The sequence below is a fragment of the Furipterus horrens genome, unplaced genomic scaffold, assembly GCF_987537825.1.
Source record: "Furipterus horrens unplaced genomic scaffold, mFurHor1.1.pri manual_scaffold_2, whole genome shotgun sequence".
Lineage (NCBI taxonomy): Eukaryota > Metazoa > Chordata > Mammalia > Chiroptera > Furipteridae > Furipterus > Furipterus horrens.
In genome coordinates, this window is record NW_028327172.1 from 48,932,899 (window position 1) to 48,955,015 (window position 22,117).

The window sequence follows — 22,117 nt, forward strand, 5'->3', positions numbered from 1 at the left end:
TAAGACAATAATGACTCGAGGGCCATTTCTTAACACAACAATTACCTGAGTGCCACAGTTATTCACGCCCTACTACCATTTTGAACTCTTGTCTATCACTGAATTAAACACATCTCAGTCTGTGTTTTTCTGAAGTGCATAGAAAGAATAGTGAATTAGGAGTCAGAAGAATAGTTTCAAATACAGCTCAAGCTTTGGAGTCAGCAAACAGGTTTGAATCCCAGTCCCCTGAGTTGCCACCTATGAGCTCATGAATAAACCACTTAATCACTCTGGGCCTCAATGACTTTATATGTAAAATGGGCATAATACTCACATGAAAGATCTATTATAAGGATTAAATGAGTGTATCTGTAAGGCAACTTATACCGAAGTCAGGCATTCAATAAATGTTAGTTTCCACTTTTATTGATCATCTGGTATAAGCCAGGTACTTCCAACCTTGGAAGGGCTCATTGATTTGAGGAAGTGTTTAGGGAGAGGCAGGATAGATGAATAAATAATTACAATACAACACAGTAGAAACAAAACAAGTACATTACAATAAATGCTGTCATAGCCATTGGAACAAAGTATCACACAAACACTGAAAATATAATAATTTTATCTGGAACAGAAGGAGAGTATCCAGGAAGGTATCAGAGACAGAGATATTTAACTGGGCCTTGAAGGTTGGTGAGTAGAAGTACGGCAAGCAAATTAAAACATCTCAAAAAAAATTATGAGAAACAAGGAGACATGAAAGAGATTGTATGGTTTATTTAGGCAACAGTGAGAAAACTTGGAAGTGAATGGGTTACACAGGACCAGAAGATAAGCCTAAAGAAGAGCCCTCCCCAGGAAGTTTTTGTGGAGTGAAAAGTGGTATGAAAATAAAACCAGAGGCATGGAAACAAGGAACAGACTGACAGTGACCAGAGGGGAAGGGGTAGAGGGGAAGAGGGGAAAAAAGGGAAGGGTCTAGTCAAGGAACTAATGTAAATGACCCATGGGCATGGACAACAGGGTGGGGACTGACTGTGGGAGAGGGGTGAGGTGGGCGGGGCAGGGGAGAGAAATGGGGGAAAGATGGGACAACTGTAATAGGACAACAATTAAAAAATGGAAATAAATATGTAAATACAATCTTTGCATGTAATAGGTGGTCAATAAATAATAAGTATTATCTTCAAAGAAGTGACTATTTTAGTCACTTCTATATTAGTCACTTTTTTTTTCTAAATTGGGGTAAGAATATCTGGGTTCCATTTTTTAAAAAGTGATATGAGAGACAGAGGTAATCATCTGAGAAACTCTTAAAGAAAAAATTTACTGGAGAAGAACAGAAATAAAATCACCATTGTGATTATAAAGAATCATAATATGGAGGAGAGCTTGAATTTATTTTGTATGACCCAAGGGTCTGTCTTAGGAAGGTAAATGGGTATTAAAGAGCAACCCAAAAATGGCCCATGTATACTGATCATATACAGAATGGGGTGTTTGGAATTTAAAAGAAAATGTCCCTTCTGTAAGTGGTGAAATTAGCCCTGACAGCTCAAGGAAGAAATTCTTATCTACTGGCTACGGAACTCAGGCTTTTTCTTCCTCTTTGGGCACAGAACTTGACTTGATGGGCTTTTGGTGCAACCAGGTTTGAGGAAGGTGCCGCTGCCACTTCCTGAAGCCTTACACAATTCAATTCAACCTCAAAAGGGAACGCTCACCACACAGAGAAGCAGCATGAAAAAGAAAACTAAACTAAAGCAGACACTGGACTTCAAGGGAAACTAGGCAGTGGGCTTAAAGAGAGAGGGGAAATGGGCTGCTAAACATCAGAGGCGTCGATTATCTGGGACTGCACTGATAGAGGAAATAAGCCATGGAACAGTTGCAAGGGCATAATCTAAATGTTGGATTTGTCGGGAACCACAGAGGTCATTCAGTCTAGCACCTCATTGTACAGACAGAGAAACTAAAGCTCAGAGAAGGGACAGGACAGACAGAGCTAGGCCTAAAAACAGCATAACAATTTACACTGTAAGCAGGTTCTTTTACTCATATTATCTCAATCTTCCTCAAACTACCACAGTGAACAAGGTGTTATTTTTCCAATGAACTTCTGGAGTGAATAATGCTTTCCTTTTTGATCACATGGGTTATTAAAAAATTCGCCTTCAAAACAATCCCAAAATTTGTATGCAATCACAAAAGACCCCAAATAGCCAAAGCAATCTTAAGAAAAATGTACTAAGCTGAAGGCATTGGGCTCCCTGATTTCAAACTGTGTTACAAAGCTGAAATAATCCAAACAGTATGGTATTAGCTAAAAACAAACACACATATCAAAGGAACAGAATAGAGAGCCCAGAAATAAACCCTTACATACATGGTAAGTTAATTTATAACAAAGGAGCCAAGACTATACAATGGGAAAACGACAGTCTCTTCAATAACTGGTGTTGGGAAAAACTAGACAGCCTCATGCAAAAGAACAAAAGTAAAATTCTTACACAATACACAAAATTAACTCAAAGTAAATTAAAGACTTGAATGTAAGACCTAAAACTATAAAACTCCTAGAAGAAAACATAGGTGGTAAACACCCTAACATGGATCTTGACAATGATTTTTTGGCTCTGACTCCAAAAGCAAAGGCAACAAAAGCAAAAATAAACAATTGGGACTGCATCACACTACTAAGCTTCTGCACAGCAAGGAAAATCATCAATGACGTGAAAAGGCAACATACCAAATGAAAAAAAGATATTTATAAATCATACATCTTATAAAGGGTTAACATCCAAAATATACAAAGAACTCATGCAACTCAATAGCAAAAAAACAAACAATCCAATTAAACAATGAGAAGAGAATCTGAACACTTAAAAAAAAACATAAATATGGCTGACACGTCAATGAAAAGATGTCCAACATCACTAACCATTAGGGAAATGCAAATTAAAACCACCCCTGTCAGAATGGCTAATATAAAAAAATATGAGAAGTAAATGTTGCAAGAATGTGCAAAAGGAAACTTTTGTGGACTGTTGAAAAAAAACGTAAATTGGTGCAAAATAAAAAACGTAAATTGGTGCAAACAGTATGGATGTTTCTCAAAAAATTAAAAATAGAACTACTATATAATCTAGCAATTCCACTTCTGAGTATTTATGTAGAGAAAATGAAAACACTAATTCGCAAAGACATATATGTTCACTGAAGCATTATTTACAAAAGCGAAGATATGGAAACAACCTAAGTGCTCATCGATGAATGAATGGATAAAGAAAATGTGATGTGTGGTGTGTGTGTGTATGATATATGTATACATGATATATCATATATATGTGTATACATCATATGTATTTTATATACCATACATAATAATATACTATTCAGCCATAAAAAGAATGAACTCTTTCAACATTTGCAACAACATGGATGGACCATGAGGGCTTTAGGCTAAGCAAAATAAGTCAGAGAAAGGCCAATACTCTATGAGCCTACTTACATGTGGACCCTAAACAAACAAAAAACAAGCTCACAGACACAGAGAACAGATTGGTGGTGGCTGGGTAGGGGTGGGGTAGGTAAAATAGGTTGAGAGAATTAAAAGATACAAACGTTCAGTTATAAAATAAGTCATGGGAATGTAATGTAACTAATACTTAGTTAATAGTTAGCATATTTGAAAGTTGCTAAGAGAGTAGATCTCAAAAGCCCTCATCACACACACACACACACACACACACAAATATGTAGCTATGTATAGAAATGAATGTTAACTAGACTTATTTTGATCATTTTGCAATAATACAAATATCAAATCATTATACTGTACAGCTGAAACTAATATATGTCAATTATACCTCAATTTTTTAAAAAGAATAATAAATTCTCTTTGGGGACTAGGATTCTCCTGAACAAATAACATAAACTAGTAAACAGTTTCTCAATACTTCATCCCAACTGACCTCCTCTCTGAGTCTATGACATTCCAATGTATTAAATGTTCAATAAAAATTATTCTATTTCAGTTCCTGTGCTGAGAATAGGAAACACAAATTTGAATCAGACAAGACCCTCACTTTCAAGGAACTCCCATTCTGGTAAGGTACACAAACATGGCAATTAGTGATTATCTTTGTTATAAAGACCTGTGTTCAAATCCTGAATTTACACTTACTAAGGCAAGTCACTTCCTTGATCTAAACCCTATATACCTCATCTGTGAAATTGAGAGCAATATCATTAGCCTAACTGATAGAGTAACTTGTTACCTTTTGGTAAGATAATGTCTTTAAAACACCCAGAAGAATGTATTTACTGAATTAATGGCTTGTCTGAGAGTATTCTTTTTGGCAGGTGGAGAAGGAGAGAACCTAGCCAGTGTATGCTTTCCCTGGAACCTCTGAGGAAATGTTGTTTGCCCAATCATGCAGACTTCATGTGCCCCAACTATTGTGCCTTAGAACCACAAACCCTATCCCAGCATTAAAAACCAGGAAGAGGAACCTGGCAGGTCCCACACATGACAAAGGATGAAGGAAATAGCTGTCTGGCCTGACCAAGGTTGCAAAGGGAAGTCAGCAGGAGAGCAAAGTTTAAAAATCCAACACCTGAAATCTGGCAAATCCCTAAGGTTAAAAACTAGAAAAGCCTAGTTAAAAACTAATATCTCTACAAGATGGAGCTGGAACAAGAGATTAGGGACCACCAGAGACTTATGAACCTCTATGAGCCACAGTTCTCCGCCTCAAATAGTCATTCCTTCCATAAAAATAAATTGCATATCTATTGTGGGTCAAGTATTTGGGGCAAGAGAAGACCCAGACATGCTCCCAAGACTTTGAGGCACTTACAGTGTCAGAAACTGGGATCATAATGAAAAAAATGTTTCATCACTAAGGTCCTGACATACTGATATTCAGTGGGCTGCAGGCTGCGTTGGACAAAAGTAGCACCGCTTTTCACATTTCCATTCTCCCTCCTGGGTTTCCCAACCACCAAGCTTCCTCTTCTTCAATCAACTCACCACATTCAATGCTTCCCATCTCTAGAAGCTCTTTCCTGACATTAGAGCCTGTCCATGGGGACACGGACAACAGTGTGGTGACTGTGTGGAGGAGGGGGCTGAGTGGAGGTAGAAGAGGGTATACAGGGATAAATGGTGATGGAAAAAAATAAAATAAAATGAAAGCCCATACCTACCTCACCGACAGCCTCCAAATCAAATTCTACAAACACTTTTAAAGCCACAGAAGAACAAGTTCTGCTATGTCTATTTTAAGCCTTTAGAGGAACAGTTTTGAGAAGAGAGAACTAAGTCTTCTGAGAAGATCTCACTTATTGAACACCTATTATGTGCCATGCACCATTTTGAGTGCTTTACATATATTAATGTTCTCAGAACTCTGCAAGGGAGCTATTATTGTTCCAATTTTACAAAGGAAACTGTGTTTACAGAAATTAAATGACTTGCCAAAAAATCATGCAGTTAATAGGTGATAAGAGTTGAAATCCATAGCAACTTGGCCATGTCCACTTTAAAGTCTTTCTTTTCTCCATTGCATCTCACATTTTATTTAATAATATCCTTAGGAAGCAGGTAAAAGAGGTATCAGCATTAACCCATTTTACAAACAAGGAAACTGGTACTTAAGGAAGTGATATCACTCTCAGGAACAAGTCAGTAAGCGGCAGAACCATGGTCTGCACTACTCTTTTGATTCATAAAAATGGTGTTGGATTGGATAACCCTTAGGTTTCCCTTTAACTGGCAATCTAGGTTTAAATTAATACCAACAAGTTTATGAAAAGCAGTTCTCTGGTTTCCTTGCCACTCAAGAGTAACAACTCTCTAAAAGAAAAAAAAAAGATTAAAAAAAAAAAAAAACACTGTTATTTGTAGTATAGAAGATGTGAGAAGAGATCAGCACCACAGAGTAAAAATTACCCATTCCATTCCCTTCCTTCCTCAAACACCCTGGATGTAAACACAGAAAATGCCACAAGCCACCTAATAACACAACGCTGGCACAGCCAATAAGCAGCACATCTGAATAACATGCTGAGTATGTCTGGGAGTGAAGAGTATGTTCATGGCGGGCCCTTCTTCCCATAGCTGAATTCATGACACTTCCGTAATCTCTATTCCTACATTGGGACATCAACTCTGTTTCACTTACAGCAAACCAGGCTTATGACTTTAACTCAGTCCCATCAGATGTAAACAATTTAGAAGTAGCTTTTAAATAATTAAATATTATAGAACAAAAAATGAAACAACCCCAGGTGTAAGTTCTTCCATGCCAAGAAATAAGAAGAGGGCAAGGATACTAGACTTTGGACAAAAAGTAGTTTCCTTATATAAATAGGGGGGCAGTCCAAACCAATCCTGAACACTTTTCCCACTCTAATTTAATAGAAATTTATAAATATTCCACATTTATAAAATGTGAAATTTATGAAAAACAAAAATTAGGAGGGAGAGGGTATAGTGTTACAAATTAAAATAACCTCACAGAGGAAAATAAAAAGGAATGAATTACACTGCAAAGACAGAGCATAAAATATGTATGGTCGCATCACCCTGAATACATATTAGTTATAAGAGCAAAAAGAAACCTCCGTATCCCAGTGACAGCTGAAGTAAATAATTCATGTAATGCCCCAGGATAAGGCAGCAGAGGCAGAAACCATTGCTCATTCAGTAAAACCAGAGCCAATCTGAATATGATCAAGGACTCCAGACCTGAAATAATTACTGAGAACAAGAGAATTGTCTTCAAAGGAAAGGCAACCCTGGGGAAACACATCTAGACTTGCCCTCAGAACAGAGCTCATATTCTTTCGCCAAACATCATCATTTTCAGTATATATTTACTTATTGATATGCTTAACAATGTACTAGGCACTTCCAAATATATTTGTTCATTTAATTCTAACACAGCAGTAGTTATAATTTCACAGAAAAGGAGTTTGAAGCCCAAAGAACAAAAGAAAACAGAATAAGAACCCAATCCCTGAATCCAAGTTCAATATACTTTCTACCTCATCCCTGTTAAAGTCTATCTTCCTTCATTATACAGGTCCCTCACACATACATTATCCAGTTCTATTATACATCTCTCAACAAACTCGGGAGATACACATTCAAGATTCCTCATGAACTGACCCCTACCCACCTTGACAATTTTGAAACGGATGCTGTTGGCTGTCTACCCAATATCTACTCCCCTCTTCCTCCTTCCTAATACAGTCTGGATTTTTATCAGATATTCATTCCTCAGCAGTTTTGTGATACTAAGACTTTTCAAATTTTAGCACGTCATCACAGTCATAATCATCTGAAGGGCTTGTAAAAACACAGATTCTTGGGCCCCAAACCCAGAGTTTTGTTTTTTTATTCCTCACCCAAGGATATGTTTATTGATCTTGGTGGGGGGGAGAAAGAGAGAAAGAGAGAGAGAGAGAGGGAGAGAGAGAGAGAGAGAGAGAGACATCAACTGGTTGCCTTCCGTTCACACCTCGACTGGGGATTGAACCTGCCCTAATGGGGAATTGAACAGCAGCCTTTTTGGTGTACAGGATGACATTCCAACCAACTGAGCCACATCAGCCAGGGCCCTACAATGCATAGTTTTTGATTAGTAGGGCTGGCACATGCCCTGAGGATTTGCATTTTTAATAAGTTCCCAAGTGACCAGTTTGAAAACTACTGCTGTCCTAAGGGAAAGTTAACCCCAAAACCTAGCTCCAGGGGTAGGTCTTTATTCTACATCCATACCTAACATGGTAATCCCATTCTCCTTGCCACTGATTAGTTCAAGAAATAAGGCTTAACCAATTAGTATCTGGCAGGTCCCTAAACCCTTATAGTTCAGGGATGGGGAGGTGACATAAATTGGTCCAACTGTACTAAAGAGAAGAACTTTATCTCCATTTTGGGTGATAAAGTCAGTGTCTGTCTCTCTGCCTCTCTCTCTATGCCGCTCCCTCCCCCCATCTGTCTCTCTGTCCCTCTCTCTCTCTCTCTCTCTCTCTCTCTCTCTCTCTCTCTCTCTCTCTCTCTCTCACATACTCCCCCTCCACATATATGTTGATTAACAAAGAAGCGTAACTCCTCAACAGTTCCTATCAGCCAGTTTACCATCATGATGGAAGTCAGCTCAAGGACAAAAAGTTACAAGCTTGATATAAATGTCAATATAATTTAAGCCAAATTTGAGCCAGAATTTCTGCTTACAGAATTTCAAATGATATAGAATTTGGTATAAGAAAAGGGTACAAGCCACCTGAATACCCTATGGCAGAATCTGTAAACTGATTTGTTAAACATCTATTCCAATCCCCTTCTATCTTTGGGTACTACACATGTTGAAGAGCAAAAACACTGTATTTCTCAGACTCCCTTCTATATGTGAGTTAGGTTCTGCTAATCAGATGCTCTCATACTAGACACTGATTTGGATCTAAATTAGATGAGGGGAGACACTGGGCACAGGACATCCCTTTTGCTGGAACAAACTGCAACAGAGACAGCATAGCTCTAGATGTAACAGTTGTGGCAATAGCTTCCTGATTCTGCAGCTTCCACATTATGGCAAAGACAATAGCATCATTGAGAACTCAAGTTCTTTAATACAGTTTGAGGAGTTAGTTGTCCCTGGAAGCTCAGCCTGGGTCTATTTCTTCCACTTTCCCAAAGATCCTTTAATCTATTGGGTACTCTTCAATAAATCCTTTTTCTCTGAACTTGCTAGAGTGAATTCTGTTGCTTGCCCTTATTAATAAGAACCCTGATCAATAAACTGCCCTACACTAAAAATAACATAATATTTACTATTATGTTCCCATAACACCTGACCTTATCCTTCCTTATCTTTGCATCAACTCCTGCCTCAGTGTGAAATGTCCTCCCTCAAAATTATTCCATTTGCAAAAGTTACCCACTTACTTTACCAACCAAGATATTTACATACAGAGGAGTTAATCATAGAGGAAAGGAAGACTATCAGCCTGACAGGGGAGACTGAGCCCTGAAAAATGAGTAATAGGACATCTGGCAGAGAAGGGGCAAAGAAGAAGAGGAGTATTTCAATTGCAAACAACAATGTTCACAAAGGCAATAAGATGCCTCTTTCCACCAAGGACTGACCCTACAAATTTCCAATATCTTAGGGTTGGAAATAATGCTGCAGTATATAATGGTTTTTGCTCAATAAATTAACATTAAATACAAGTGATTTTTATAGCTAGTTATCAGTAACTACTAAGCACTAGTAACTGTACCAGAAAACACTATACTAAGAGACATAGGAAAGTTACCATAGTAGGGACCACAGTTCCCCACTCTTGATGATTTACAAGCATAGGGAAACAAAGACATCTGAAACGATCAAGGATGCAACACAGATACTATAAAGACAAGTACAAATTCATCTAAACAACTGTAAAGAAAAAAAGATTCAAGTCACTGGAGTATTTGAAAGTAGGTGTTATTCAGAGAAAATTTCCCTAAAAGAATTCATTAATTCACCAAATACTTACTAAGCATTCACTATACGCTAAAAATTATTCTAGGTGCTGAGGATACAGAGAAGCAAACAGACAGGTCCTTGCTTTCCCTAAGCTAGATTCTCACTGAAGGGGAATTAGGAACAAAGGTTTCAAGGACAGGGTTGTGAGCTAAGGCACTTTTCTGTTAGATTCATTTTAGCTTCCTTTACCCTGTAATAATAATTATGCTAAACATTTAGTGAGCACATGTTATGTATCAGAATCTGCCAAGTGCTTTACAAGTATTATCCCATGTAATCCTAGTAACAACCCTATACAGCAGGTGCTATCATTAGTACAATTTTAAGAATAAGGAAACTAAAACTACAGAGGTTAAATAACTCCCCCCAGATCACAGTCAGGAAGAGGCAGAGCCACAGGATTCAAAGTTAGGTCAGTGGCAGAGGTTTTCACTGCTATGCCATTTTGAGAGAGGACAGAATTATATTTCCATGAGATAGAGTTTTGTTAAAAATAGGAGGCATGGAATTATTAATTTGGCATGAGTTTTATCATCTCTGAGGGTTTTTTTTCCCCCTCATCTCATAAAATGAGGAGTTAAGACTCCCTAAGCTATGGCCACTTTTCACCTTCTGTTTCCATGATTTCAAAAACAACGTGAAAAGGTATTCAGGTGCCCAATCCAATTGTTGCTAATGAAAAGGTCCTTTGAAGGCTGACATCGTACAGTTCTCATCCACCAGCTGGAACCATGCTCTTCCATGCCTTCTTTAAGGGGCACATTAGCATTATATTAATAGCTATAAACAGCTGTAGCACAAACTTCCAGCAGATAGAAGGCTGGAGGCACAGAGAACAAAGGGAGAGCCAGGAAAGCAATGACTGGCTGACCTGGATTCGTTTAGGTCAGGCTTGGCATTTGGTCCCTCTGTATTTCTAAGTTCTCATGAATGTGGATGTCCAGGCAGCAGCCCAAAGCCTTCCTCATTTCCATCTCAATCTCCAGGAAGAATTACAATGAGAACAAGAGGCAGACAACAGACTCTGAATTTTAAAGTACACACTAGGCAGGAGCTGGCAAAAGGAAGAATAAAGAGGTTTTCCTTTTGTACCTAACAAAGTATACTGTCAAATCCTACTCACTCACCTGCCACACAAGCTCTGTACCGAACAATCTTCTCAAGGAGCTTGTCCAAATCCCTTCAATTATTATATTCACTTCTTCCTATCTCTATGCATTTATTAGGTGTCTCCTGTGTACCAGATCCTGAGCTAGGCACCATAGGAATATAAAGAATAAGCACAATCCCAACCTCAAGGAACTAAACCTCATTGGGGAACAGGGACATACAGAGGAAGTCTTGCTATGTGAAGATAACTAATATCCACAAATGCCATTTAAGTTAACTCCCTAGGGACGAAACTCTCCTAGTAAAAAAAATTTTTAAGTTGACTGGGCCTTTAATTTATCAGGATAAACACAAAACAAAATTTTTTTAATTCTTAGTTTAACAAAATTTTTGTTGTAATTGCCACTAAGGTTAATTCTTAAAACAAAGAACATCTGTCATTTCACATTTGGCTTTCAACACATAATGAGACGATCAATTCTGTCAAAATATTCAAGAGCTTCACCAGTTTTTCCCCAGGGTCTCTCTTAATCCTTTGTTACTCAAATCACTGTCCTCTAAATCTCCTGTTATGTCATTATTCACGTTAATTTTCCCTTCAATTTTAAACTGGTCTAACTTTACCTAACCCTCATTTATCAATTCTGTGTGTGTTTCAAGCCATTCTCCAAATATCACTTTACTTCTAATTCATAAAGTTCTTCATGTTCTGCAGAAATTTCTATTCTCACGTTAGAATCTACTTGCATTGTATTGTTAAATGTTAATTATCCTATTAGAAAGGCACTTACTGACAAGGAGAGTACAGAGGACAGAGCCCAAAGATAAGCTGGGAAGGATGTCTGAGAGGGGACTAATTTTATAAGTGCACAGTTCCTATGGATAACAAATAAACTTCTATATACCTAATTTTAGTGCAAAGAATGGGGAGAGGGCTATGGAAATTCAGAAAAGCTTAAGAAATATTGGGTGAGTGAGTAGATAAGTAAATTATTTTATTCAATCATTCAAGAAGTATTTATTGAGCCCTAACTGATGTGGCTCAGTGGACTGAGCATCATCCTGTGAACCAAAAGGTTGCCGGCTTGATTCCTGGTCAGGGCACATCCTAGGTTGAGGACCAGGTCTGTAGTTGGGAGCTTGGGAAAAACAACCAATCAATGTTTCTCTCTCTCTTTCTCCCTCCCTTCCCCTCTTTCTAAAAATAAAAATAAGATCTTTAAAAAAAAAAAAGATTTATTGAAAGCCAGACACTGTTGAATATACTGACTACATCGGAAGGAAAGAAACGACATACTACCTACCCTTAGTCCATTTGAGCTGCTGTAACATAATACCATAGATTGGATGGCTTACAAACAACAGAAATTTATTTCTCACAGTTCTGGAGTCTAGGAAGTTTAAGATTAAAGCACCAGAAGATTCAGTGTCTGGTGAGAACTCTCTTCCAGGTCCATAGATGGCTTTCTTCTCACTGTGCCTTCACATGGCAGAAGGGGCAAGGAAACTGTCTGGGGTCTCTCTCTTTTTTTTTTTAAACTAAGAAATTTTATGTGTCAAAAAATGGAGAAAAGAATGTCAAAAAATCACATATGGTTACTTATTGAGTCATTCAATAAATACATCTTAAGTGTTTTCTTTATGTTTTTAAACTTTTATTTTTATGTTTTATAGTTGTTCCAATTATTTCCCCTTTGCCTCCCTCTACCCAGTCCATCCCCCACTTCCATAGTCAATCCCCACCCTGTTGTCCATGTCCATGGGTCTTTCATACTAGTTCCTTGACTAATTCTGGGGTCTCATAATTTCATAAGGACACTAATCCCATTCATCAGGGTTCTACCCTCATGACCTAAACACCTCCCAAAGGCCTCACCTCCAAATATCATAACATGGGGAATTAGGATTTAACATGTGAATTTGGGGGAGACACAAACAGTCAGTCTCTACCACACCGTCAAGGAAATTATAGCCATGAATGGTGGATGAGAACTGGAAGCCTACATAGAAGAAATGGCATCCAAGTTGGATCTTGAAGAATGAAGAATATTAATAGCATAGAGGAAAAAAGCATTCCAAACTAAGAGTACATGGTGACATATGAAAATGAATGAAACTAAATCAGTAGTTTTAGAAAGACAGAGGAGGGTCAGGAGAGGTGAGGCTGAAGAGGTAGGCAAGGTCAAATTGTAAAGTTCCCGGAATAACAAATTAATTTATATGTCATCCTACATTCAATGTGGACACACTGATGGCTTTTGGGCAGAGCAGTGACAGGATCAGAAAAATTACCCCTGGCAGAATAATGGATAAATAAGAAAGAAGAAACAAAGTGGCCTGGGCACTAGCTAAGAGGTAATTAAAAGCCTAGAGAAAAAATGATTATAATCTAAACCAGAGCAAAAGGGATAAAAAATTTTTTAAAAATTTGAAAAAAAACTTCAGAGATAAAATTGACAAGGTTTCATAATTCACTGGGTTGGTAGTATGAGCTCATTCATTCAGCAAATATTTACAACACTCACTGTTCCAGGCACTGTACTAGGTAATGGGGTACAACGGTGAATACACATGACACGATCTTTGACTCCGTGGAGCTGAAAGTCTAGATATGTAACAAAAAGTTAAATAAGTATAGAATTATGGATAATTACAAATGTCATTACAGAAAATAACAAATACAGTAGGAGGATAATAGAGGGGGACCTTCTTTAGATTAGAGCAGTCCTGGCTCACAGTACATACTCTATATTTGTTTACTAAAAGAAGAAAAAGAGGGATGGAGAGAAAAGTCAGATTTGTGAAGATGCCAGAATTGGGGAGGAGCAATTCCAGCTGAGAACAAGTGTGAAGGTCCTAAGCAAGAAATACTTTCTCAAACTTTGAAGAACAGGGGCGGGGGGAAAGTCAATCACTCTGAATGACAGTCACTGAAGTAGAGAGTAGCACAAAATGAAGTTAAGAGAAACAAAAAATAGGGACCAGGTCATTCAGAACCTTATAAATCATGTTTAAGATTTTCTAAGTTCTCCTAGCTTTTGGCTTTTGGCCTCTGGCCAGAGGAAGCCACGGTGCAACTTTCCTTGAATCTGGGTTTATCTGACACTAGCCACCTCCACTGTGCTGTGCAAGTTGGATCCCAAGGAGATCAGAGTTGTACACCTAAGGGGTGCCAGTGGGGAGGTCAGTGCCACAACTGCCCTAGCTCTCTAGGTCAACCCCTGGCCCTGTCTCCAAAAGAGGCTGGTGATGACATCACCAAAGCAACCAGTGAATGGAAGGGTCTGAGGATTACATGAACCTGACCATTCAGAACAGACAGGCCCAGAGTGAGATACTATCTTCTACCTCTGCCCTGATAATCAAAGTTCTCAAAGAACTACCAGAAGACAGAAAAAAGCAAAAAGCATTAAGGACAGTGGAGATATCACTTTTGATGAGATTGTCAAAATTGCCCAACCCATGAAACACTGCTCTTTAGCTAGAGCACTCTCTGGAACCATTAAAGAGATGCTGTGGTCTGCAATGTCGATGGTTGCCACCTTACCAACATCAACAGTATGTGCAGTGGGATGCTCAGCTAGTTAAAAACTATAAAAAATATATAGAGATATAGATATATTTCAATTAAAGATCATTTGACAACCAAAAAACAAAGATTTTACATTCTCTCCTAAATAAAACAAAAAGCTTTTACAAGTTTTAAGCAAAGAGTTTAGTTAAAAGACTACCGCAGTATCCCAGGGTAGAGATGGTAGTGCTTAGATTAGAGGTAACAGCAGGGATGGAAAGAGGTAAATGGATTCAATAAAGACACAGGAAGTAAAATTGACAAAATTAGGGGTGAAGCAAAAATGGACGATAAGAGAGAAGGTGGCAGGGATAAATCTTAAATTGCCCTTTGAGCAACTTGGGAAATGAAGGTGCCACTTACTAACACAAGGATAACTAAGGAATGACCAAATTTATGAAAAAAATCAAGAATGCAGTTTCAGAATATATAAAGTAGGAGATGCTGTAAGACCTCAAAGTAGGAATATCAAGTAGGTGATAGGGGATATGAATCTAGAGTTGAGAAGAGAAGTGTAGGCTAGAAATATCTGGGAAAACACAGGAGTTGCCAGCACTTATATAGTATTTAAAGGTAGGACAATGAATGAGATTAAGCAGGAAGAAAGTATAGCATTAGAGGAGAAATCTCTCCCTTGAGGATTCCAACATTTAAAATCAAGGTAGAAAAAAACTGACAAAATAAACTGAGGAATGGTCAGAGGTATGAGGCAAACAAGGAAAGTGATATCACAGAAGGCAAAAGAAGCACATGTTAAAGAGAAAGTAATCAACAATGGCAAATATACTGGGAGGCAGAATAAAATGAGAATGAGAAGGAAATTCCATGGATGCTAACATCACACAAAAAAAGGGACATTCATATATATTATGAGCCTCTTGATGAAAGAACACACCAAAACCTATGAAGTGGTCATGAAAACAAAACAAAAATCTGAATCTGAGCAAGCCTTTAGACACTAACTTACAAGTTATATGATCAAGGAACTTCTAAACCTATAACATTAAGTTGAAAAATCTAGACAGTGGAAAACTCTACAGGACAATGTGGTTTCTTCAACAAATAAACTGACGGGGAATGTGGGGGGAGGTTAAAAGGGAATTTAGAGGCTAAAAGAGACACAAAAGACATATCAAACAACTCTCTGTGTAGCCCTTATCTGGATTCTGTTTCAAAGTGTTTTAAAAAAAAAAGTATGACATTTGAACCACAACTGAATATTATGATGACAGTAAAGGATTATTGGGGGCATGTGACTATGGTTTTAGGGGGAGGAGTTATTTGCTTACTTTTTAAGATTTAACACCATGGGGTTCATTATAATGGGTCTTAGCAAGAGCAGTGGTGATGAGACGGTGAGGTAGAAGTAGAGTGAAGTAAGTAGGCTGCCAAGAAAATAGGAGGTAAGGAACTGGAAGCAGAAACTGTAAACAGCTATTTTAAAAAGATTGGCTTTGAAGGAGGGCAAAGATATAGGGTTTAGCTGGAGCCTGACATAGGATCTCAAGAATGTTTTTGATTGGTGGGGAGGGAGAATTTGTTTTTCTTTAAACAGAACATTTGAATGCTACTTATAAAACTCAGTAGAAAGCAAAACGCAAAAATCCAATGAAGTGAGGTTTCTAAGACAGGACCATAGGAAGAAATCTAAAAGCATGTGAAGGAGCAGGCCTTTCCTTGAATCACTTCCTTCATTATAAAGGAAGGGGCAAAGACAAAAAGAGTGCAAATCTAAGTAGATTCTTAGATTTAATAGTAGGAATTTAAAGCTTCAATTTTATCTGTGATATATGAGGCAAAGTCTGGGGTATGGAAGGAGGTGAGGAGACGGGCAGGGGACAAAGTGACATTGGGGCTAAGAAGAGCAGCTATTTCCAGAGCTAAAATCATAAGGAGAAAACGAGGTTTATGGAAATGGGCAACGAGTCAGTTAAATAGACCAACCCCTCAAGGCATCAGTTTGTTATTTTCAGTTTGTAAATACTAAATTCAGTCAAGAACCCATCAGGTCTTCATACCCCTTGACCCAGTATCCCCACCTACTGGAATTTATTCTAAAGAAATAATTTTTGAAAGGCAAAAGCTATATATAGTATTATAGATAATATTACAGTGTAATTTATAATAGGAAAAGAAAGACCAAAATGATTGTGATGCTACAGTATCCAGTTATTGAATTAAACACTAATCTAGGTGCCACTGTGAATGTATTCTGTAGATGTGGGACACATCTACAATCCATTGATTTTATATTTTTTTATTTTATTTTTATTTTTAGAGGGAGAGAAAAACAAGAGGTGCAAGAGAAACATTGATCAGTTGCCTCTCATACACACCCTCCTGAAAAGGACCAAACCCATAACCCAGGCATGTTCCCTGACCAGGAATTGAACCAGTAACCTTTTGGTTTGCAGGACAACACTCAATCCACTGAGCCACACCAGCCAGGGCTACAACCTACTGACTTTAAATAAAGGAGGTTATCCTTCATAACCTGGGTAGGTGTCATCCATCAGTTGAAAGGCCTCATGAGCATTAACTGAGATTTCCCTGAGAAAGAATTCTACTCATTATGTTTCTCTCATAGAAAAGATACAATGTCTTCAGGCAAATAATGGAATATAACCTTAAATTTATAACTGACATTAAGAAGTAACATGGGGAAATGCTTATAGGTCAAGGGGAAAAAAAAGAGCAAACTTAGGTCGTTGTCATTACAACTATGTAAATAATTATGTTTATATATAAGAAAAAGGGAGACAAATGAGTTTATTAGAGTGATGGAATCATGGCTGAATCTTAAATGTGTTAATGGTATTACAGAACAATTTGTGAAATAGAGCTCTGTTATTTTTAATGGAAGAAAGTTAACATTATGTATGTTAAGCCTTATTAGAATTATGTGACACTATAAAGAAACTCATACTAATCTAAAAAAAAAAAAATGCCCATTTTGAAATGCTGCCTTGGATAGTACTAAAAAGGATGGACCCTCTAGAAGGCAAATATGACTTCAAGGGCCTCAATCCAGTGCCATTTTTCAGTAACATGTAATTCAACGCAAATAAAATGAAGACCAACTCAGAATGCCAAAGTAGCTGGTGATTAACTTTAAAAATTTTTCACATCCATAGTTGAAGGGCAGGCCTTCAACTTTGATTCAGGCCAGAGATATTTGTACAGGGCAGGTAAATATTTAGCACAGTGAGATCTCTTCTCTCCTCTCTTCCAACATCAGACACTGAAAGTATTCTTGTATGTTTGTTGAACTTGAAAAAAATCAAACAAATGTTCTAAGTAATGAAGTCATATGGACCTCAGTTTGAATGCTGGCTCCACTTTCTTTCATTCAATCAAAAAATATTTTGAGTTCCTACTATACGCTAGGAATTGTGAATACAACAGTAAGAAAAAAATGTATATTTTTTTTATCTTAAGGAAAGGGTACAGTGTAAAAACTCACTCTCTTTAGGGTGCCATGCCTTAAAGAGAAATGATCTCTGGGGCTTATGGTGGATAGACATCAATCAAACAAAGCCACAGTGTATGTACGTACCAAGGGTGCAGTTCTATGCAAACAAGTAATGATATGAATGCTACTGTTTAAGGGTGAAGTGTACCGATATCTTTGCAACTTACTCTGAAATATGCTTCAAAATAAGACGGAATGATGAATAAATAGATTAGGTGATGAAGGGATATGCAGCCCTGGGTGGTGTAGCTCAGTGGATTAAGCACCAGCCTGCGAACCAAAGGGCTGGCAGTTCAATTCCCAGTCAGGGCACATGCCTGGGTTTTGGGTCAGGTCCCTGGTTAGAGGCAGGAGAGAGGCAGCCACACATTGATGTTTCTCTCCCTCTCTTCCTCCCTCCTTTTAAAAATAAATAAACAAAAATCTTAAAAAAAAAAAACTTTTTAAAAAGACATATGCAATAGAGCAAATTCAGCAAAATGTTACAGAATCTAAATAATGAGTATATGGATGCTCACTGTATATACTCCCCCATCCAAGTATTTTATTATAAAGAATTTTTGAACATACAAAAAAGTTGAAAGAAGTGTAAACAGTTGCAAGAAGGGCTCTACAGGAGGGATTTTTTTTCTTTAGTGAAAAATTTAATCTTTGACCAACAGTTCCATTTAGATATTTTAGATACCCAGAGGCAATCTCAAAACCACTTGAAAATTTGGATTGATCAATTTAGTCATCAATATTTATTTGCTTGTTTGTTGTAGTTGACAATGATAGAGAACATTCTATACTCAAGACACTGCTAAAAGTGCTGGTTCATCTATTCATTCTGGCACTATGGAGGTAGGGAGAGGGTTCGGGGAGTCACTAACTGTCCTGTTTATCTATAAAATCAGTTTTAATAATCCCTTCTCAGTCCCTCAGGATTAACTAGGATATTGCAAAGGACAGCATTTTGAAAGGTCCCTTCCTACCACCCCATTACCTCTTACTCCCTATGCACCAGACATAACCTTTTTCAGTTCCTCTATGTTGAGCTAAACCAGCGCTATCCAAGAGAAATATGATGCAAGCCACTAACATGAGCTACATACATAATCTTAAATTTTGTATTAGCTATATTTCTTTAATTAAAAATTAATTTGAAAATATTATTTTATCCCAATTTATCCAACATATTAACAATTCAATATATAAATAATATAAAGTTATTTTAAGTTATTTTTTCAGTACTAAGTCTTCAAAATCTGATGTATATTTTATACTTACAGCAGATCTGTATGTGAACCAGTCACATTTCAAGAGCTCACTAACCACATTGGCTGGTAGACACCATATTGAACAGCAGAGCTCTAAACTTTTACCTTGAGGGCCATTGTGCATTTAAAATGTTCCCTCTGCCTGACATGCTTTACACCCCATTCTCTGCATGACTAATATTTATGTATTTTACATATCTTAGTTTAAAAACATTATCTCCTCACCATATCATTCCAAAATTCTCTACATTAGTCCTTTACGACTTTTGTAGGACTTATCAAAACCTGCAACTAATTATTTGTACATTTAATGCTTTTCTCTGTATTTCCCCTCTGGAATGTAAACATTATAACAGAAAGTGCAAGGACTATTTCTGTATTCTTTATAATTGTACCTTTAGTACTAAGCACAATGCTTGACACATAGGAAACAATCAAAAAATATTTACAGACTAATTTAAAAACAAATAGAAGCACTGTAGAGATGAATTGATTTTGTACACTGTATGTATAAGTGTGTGCATGTTGACCCCTACTCTACCAGCCCATGAATAAGAATACACTCAGCAGCCATTTTCAACGGGCCTTTACAAAGCAGTCCATCTCAGACAATTCTCTGGCAGGTGGCAATGGATAGAAGCAACATGATTTTTTCAAAGACAGCAAGCTGTAATTAGCTTTCACCATTCTCCGAGGAACCAGAAAAAATTTTTTTACTGTTTTTCTATTACAGTTGTCCCACTTTTTCCCCCATTGCTCCCCCCACGCCACCCACCCCTTCTCCCAGTCAATCTCCACCCCATTGTCCATGTCCATGGGTCATTTATACTAGTTCCTTCACTAGATCCTTTCCCTTCTTTCCTCCCTTCTCCTCCTTCCCTCTTCCCCCCTCATCCCTGTTATTCTGCTCCTTGTTTACATGCCTCTGGTTCAATTTTGCTCGTTTGTTCATGTTATTCATTAATTTCCTGTATTAGGTGATATCATATGGCATTTGTCTTTCAACACCTGGCTTATTTCACTAAGCATAATATGCTCAAGTTCCATCCATGTTGTCACAAATAGTAGGAGTTCCTTCTTTCTGCTGCATAGTATCCCATTGTGTGAATGTACCACAGTTTTTTGATCCACTCATCCACTGATGGGCACTTAGGCTGTTTCCAGAACTTGGCTATTGTAAATAGTGCTGTTATGCAACAGGGGTGCACAGGTTCTTTTGAACTGGTGTTTCAGGATTCTTCGGGTATTATCCTAGCAATGGAATTGCTGGATCAAAAGGCAGTTCCATTTTTAGTTTTTTGAGGAAATTCCACACTGTTTTCCATAGTGGCTGCACCAGTATGCATTCCCACCAACAGTGCAGTAGGGTTCCCCTTTCTCCACATCCTCGCCAGCACTTGTTGTTTGCTGATTTGTTGATGATGACCATTCTGACACTAGCAAGGTGGTATCTCATTTGTGGTTTTAATTTGAATCTCTGATGGCTAGTGATGTTGAGCATTTTTTCACATGCCTATGGACCCTCTATATTTCTTCTTTGGAGAAGTGTTAGTTCAGGCCGGGGAATTTTTTTTAAGTGAAGAGAAAATGAAATAAGTGTCACTGGTCAAAGTAGCACCCAAATGATTAGGAGCTGACATCAAATTTGGGGACAGAAAATATGGATTTAAGATTCCAATTTGAGTCCTGCCTGCTGTGACTCAGTGGATTGAGCACCGGCCTGAAAACCATAGGGTTGCAGGTTCAATTCCCAGTCAGGGCACACGCCTGGGTTGTGGGCCAGGTCCCCAGTTGGGGGCATGCCAGAGGCAACCGCACATTGGTGTTTCTCTCCCTCTCTTTCTCTCTCCCTTTCCCCTTCTCTAAAAATAAATAAATAAAATCTTATAAGAAGATTCCAATTTGTAAACTCTCAGCCATGTTATAATGGATAAGTCACTTAATTTCTCTCCATCTGTAAAAATATGATGCCTAAGGATAGAATTAAATTAAATGACATTCCATGTAAGTGCTTGAAAACAGTAAACCCTAATTGCCTCTAGGCTATTCAGGAAACTTGGACTTTCAAAAGTCTATCATTATGACTACCTCTCCTTTGCTTATCTGGCTTTTTGCTCTAAGATACTTTACAGATTATATATAGATAACTTGAACTAATCAAGCAAAATCTATCCTGATACCAAATAAAAATCTCAGATTCTGGACTGGTCAAACTCCAGACAGGAAAATAATCTTAAATCGAAGAAAAGGTTATAAAATAGTAATTTTCCAACAAGTCATGGGGGGATTAAGAGTCCTTCCAACTATCCCAGATCCCTTTCCACCCATCCCCAACCCGGAAATTTCAATTTTGCTCCTCTAGCCCACTGCGAATTCTTTCCATCGTGAAACACTGTTACTGATGGACTATGTCCTACTGCAGTGATTTCCAACCAGTGTGCCACAGAATCTTCGTAACTAATTTATGTGCACTGTGAGATGAAAAAGGTTGAAAGCCACTGCCCTAGTGTCTCCTACAAGAAAAGGATTAGGGTGGGGAGGAGGAGAGAAGAGGAAAAAAATCACTGTCATAAAATATTTCAACTAGGAAGTAAGTTGGCATCAAATTTAATACTTCTATATGACAGCTAAGGAAAACTGAGGCTCGGGGTGCTTAAGTGACTTGCCATGGTCACAGAGTAATAATCATAAAAATATCTTCAGATCCCAACTTGGTCACTCTGCTCCTAAAATTTCTCATCTACAAAATGAGTATAAAGCTATAAAATAATTATTTTGACAAGTAAATGAAAAATTAAATGTAAAGTGACTGACACTGTGAAAGTCCTCAATAAAAGACCAGTTACGCCCTGACCTGTGTGTCTTGGTTGGGTGTCATCCCACAAAGCGAAAGTTTCCTGGTTGCAGGTTCAGTCCCCAGTTGAGGTACATACAAGAGGCAATCAACTGATATTTCTCTCACACTGATGTTTCTCTCCTTCTCTTTCTCCCTCCTTTCCCCTCTCTCTAAAAATAAATAAATAAATTTTTTAAAAAATATCAAAGGTCAGTTGTAATGAGGATGATGATGTTGATAGGTAACTGATCTCATTTATCCTTAACATAAAATGAGGATGGGGGAAGGGGATACCTGGGAAACAGGGAAATCACATCCCAAACTCATTTTTTAAAAAGATTAGAA

The 22,117-nt window shown here is 37.7% G+C and overlaps 1 protein-coding gene across 3 annotated transcripts in view; it reads right to left on the bottom strand.

The window, feature by feature from the left end:
* The window catches only part of PAK1 (p21 (RAC1) activated kinase 1), a 144,027-nt gene that overhangs the window by 113,782 nt on the left and 8,128 nt on the right, over positions 1-22,117 (bottom strand). The window lies entirely within an intron of this gene.